The sequence below is a fragment of the Staurois parvus genome, unplaced genomic scaffold, assembly GCF_062004578.1.
Source record: "Staurois parvus isolate SC_StPar_1 unplaced genomic scaffold, SC_StPar_1.0 ptg000020l, whole genome shotgun sequence".
Lineage (NCBI taxonomy): Eukaryota > Metazoa > Chordata > Amphibia > Anura > Ranidae > Staurois > Staurois parvus.
The window spans coordinates 14,301,963-14,305,941 of record NW_028317816.1 but is presented as its reverse complement, the minus strand read 5'-3'; the positions used below and the strand labels follow the sequence as shown (position 1 = coordinate 14,305,941).

The following is a 3,979-nucleotide window of genomic DNA, read 5'->3' as shown; positions in this document are numbered from 1 at the left end:
ATATATTACCATCAATAAGGATCAAGAAGACTCCTGTCGACTTTAACTAAGATCAGGTCCTTGATGCTTTTCCAAAAATGCATATGGGGGTGAGGGACCAGGTATACACGATGCGTGGATTTCAAACACATATAGTGTGTATATAGCATATAGCAGGCCGTAGATACCTGAATTTAATATACCCAGTAAAGGGCCCCGGCATTCGCATGTCTACATCTAGGTATGTGGGAAGAGGAGCTAGTATATCCCTCCACTCCCTATAAACAATATGTAATAACCTGGTTGCGATACATTGATGATGTCCTAATGGTATGGGATGGAGGTATGGATGAGCTTAAAAGCTTTATGGAATTTTTGAACAAGAATGATAGAAATATCAAACTTACGTATACAGTGGATAGAGAGGTGATAACATTTTTGGATTTGTCAATCTCTGTCCACAAAAATAAACTGGTCACTAAAACATTTAGAAAGGAAACAGCGGCCAATACACTTCTACATGCTAATAGCTACCATCCAAAGAGTCTAAAACAGGGAATCCCTATCGGTCAGTTCCAGAGAATAAAAAGAAACTGTACAGAAGAATTAGAATATAGACATGAATCCATCCAGCTCTACAAAAGGTTCAGAGAGAGGGGCTATTCACATAGAACCCTAAGAAGAGCAAAAAGAAGAGCCCTCGGTAAATCAAGAGAGGAACTAATTAATAAATCAAAAACAAAGGCAGCTGCGAATACTGAAAACCAACCGGTAAGATTCATAACTAAATTCGGACAACAATGGGATGAAGTCAAGAAGGCCCTGGACTCCCATTGGCATTTACTAATTCAAAATCCGCAGATAGCGAAAGTAGTAGGAGAGAGCCCCCATATGGTGGCAAAACGAACTCGGAATCTAAATGATATATTAGTACAATCAGAATTTCAGAGGGTACCACAGAGAAACTGGCTAACTAGGAAGACTGGTATATATGGTATGTTTCCATGTGGTCATTGTCAGATTTGCCCATTTGTACATAAGTCTAATCAGTTCTTCAACAATGATAACTCTAGGATATTTCAAATACGAAGCTTTATTAACTGTTCTAGTAGTAAAATGATATACATGATAGAATGCCCATGTAAAAAGATTTATATAGGAAAAACCAAAAGAAGCCTTAGGACTAGGATTGGTGAACATCTGAGAGACATTAGAAATGAAAATAGGAATGTGAGAAAGGGAGAAAAAGTGAACCCATTGGCGCAACACTTTAAAGAAGTACACGGGGGCAAAACAGATGGTTTAAAAGTAAAAGGGATCTTTCTGCTGAATATTTCGGCTCGTCGGGGTGATTTTGATAAAGTCCTCCTACAAAAAGAAAAATTCTGGATCTATACCCTAGGAGCACTTGTCCCTTCTGGACTAAACACAGAACTTAACTTTGGGGTGTTTTTGAAATAAATTCCCTTGAACTCTCTATATATCATGAGCTATAATCTACATTGCGATACCCTATATATGCACTAAATATGGGCCTCTGTGGACAAAATATGAACCTAATTGTTCGATTCTTTCTACTCTAATTAGGTGGTGAGCATATAGAACAATAGGACTGTTTTTGAAATCTTGGTAGCTGTACTTGGTCTTGATGTTTCCCTATGTGAAAGTGAAATATGCTAATAATAGTCTCCCGTCTATCATTCTCCTGGAAGATGATTTGGTCCATAGTAATTAGGCTCCTCTTCCACATCCAGCAATCATTTTTAAATTCAGGATATATGTTTTAATTCACTTCTGGATATTCCCAATGTAGTGATATTCTTTCAACACAAGATGGCGAGGTGGAGACTTTTTGGTATGCAATTAGTGCACCATATAAGGCAAAGGATTGAAGTCCCCTCCCAGTTCTGACGAAGTCTGCGGTGATTGGCGGACGAAACGCGTCAACGTATTGACGTCACTACGCTCGGCGTCTTCACAGGGTGCGGCGCCCACGAGGCGGGAAGGAACGGCGGTGTCACAGCTCCCTGCTAGGTAGGCCCAAGACCTTTTGAGAACTACCAGTGGGCTATTATCACAGCGGTTCGCAAACGGCAATCCTTCAGGGAAATATATCTTCCACCGGTGGCAAGTTATTTAAAAGCTTACGGCTGTTGAGATTTACAGAGCCTACATGGTGTTCATAGGGCATGTTGTATGGGCCTAATTTACCCTGTATACTCGGGGAATTTTTTGGAAATCCTCTAAGGAGGAGAATCTACATATATATATATATATACATATGCTATCCTATTCAGGTATTTTTTGCTGTGACATAGCCACATCCTTATAAAACCGCAAATAACCTTCTCAAATTGAGCAATTTTTGGAAACCCTTTACTGGGTATATTAAATTCAGGTATCTACGGCCTGCTATATGCTATATACACACTATATGTGTTTGAAATCCACGCATCGTGTATACCTGGTCCCTCACCCCCATATGCATTTTTGGAAAAGCATCCAGGACCTGATCTTAGTTCAAGTCGACAGGAGTCTTCTTGATCCTTATTGATGGTAATATATCCACATCTTTATGTGTGTTTTGTTTTCGGGATTACCTGATGCCCATGTTCTACACATTTATTATCTTTTTCTATATATATCCTCAGAATCATTTGGTACTGTGGACCCTGTTCCATTTGGGGTGGCTATCCAGGAAGTCCCTACATTTGAGAGGCGGGTATGATAGTCTCACCTATGAGAAGGTAACAGCAGCATCCATTGACTATTGTGGAGGGAGGCCTGGTAAATTTTGGATGTGATTTGGTTTCCATATTGCTAGATACATACCATGTATTTTTGTGTTCCAGCTTGTACATTCCAGGAGGTCCCTGATCTATACTGGGAACACACCTACTGAATATACGGTTCACACAAATATTAAGCAGGAAACCTACGGAAATCCAGGATAACTATTCCATCATTACACCACTCTGCCTTATATGGTGCTCTGTTGGCTAAGATGACCCTTAATTGAAGACGCTAAGTGTTTTTAAACATGATTTTATTTTTTTCATATGTACACCGTGCTTATGTTTAACCTCCCCATGATCTATGTGATCAAATAAAGTATTGTTAAATTCATTTGAATTCATATTACTCCGCGTGGATCTTTTAGAAACCTTCTTTTTCAGATAGGCGTGTTCTTGTCACACTATCATATTGTTTAGTATGCTGTCCCCTGGGTTTATGTATCCACACTTGTACAAGTGAGTCGGAGAGGTGCTTATGACATTAACAATTAGTGTCATTTTTGGTGGCTTGCTTTTGCTTTATTGTTGTGAAACTTTTTATTGAGAGGAACAAATATGCAGCCACATTACACATTCAATGAAAACAAACACAGGACAATTAAACAAATGAGTGATACATTATACAGATTATAGAACCTTTGCTGCAGGCAAGGAAAGGAGGACCAGCATAATAGCAACCAACAACATAAATTTACAAAGAGTAACCATTCCTCCTCCTCCTCGTCACAAGTAGATGTAGAGTCGAGCCATCTATCCCAAACCTTGTGATATTTAACAGGGCATCCTCTATGTATATAAATGACCTTCTTATATGGTAGAGTGCTATTTACTGCAGCTACCCACTGTGAAAACATAGGCGTCAGCGCCTTTAACCACTTTAACCACATACGGGAAAGCAGTAGCTTAGCCACAAATAGCGTCTCATGCAAAAAAAGAGTCTGAAATTTGTCTGTTTCTGAACTACGAAGAAGACCGAGCAAGCACTGTTTAGAGAAAAGGGTAAGAGGAGAGCCATCTTGTCATGGAGGAACCAGACCACCTGAGACCAGTAACCCCGTATGAAGGGACAGGACCATATTAAATTAGAAAAAGTACTATCAGGGTCCCCACATTTAGGGCAAAGTGGGCTATGTTGTGGCCTGTATTTAGACAATCAAATTGGTGTCAAGTAGGTTCTATGTATGATATATAGCTGAGTAAGATGG

The 3,979-nt window shown here is 39.5% G+C and overlaps 1 long non-coding RNA gene across 1 annotated transcript; it reads left to right on the top strand.

Annotated features, from left to right (window-relative positions):
* Positions 1-2,524: 2,524 nt before the first annotated feature.
* On the top strand, positions 2,525-3,105 carry LOC149472833 (uncharacterized). The gene is made up of 2 exons (XR_016314288.1): positions 2,525-2,726; positions 2,832-3,105. It is a non-coding gene; the product is annotated as an uncharacterized LOC149472833 (long non-coding RNA).
* Positions 3,106-3,979: the final 874 nt, after the last annotated feature.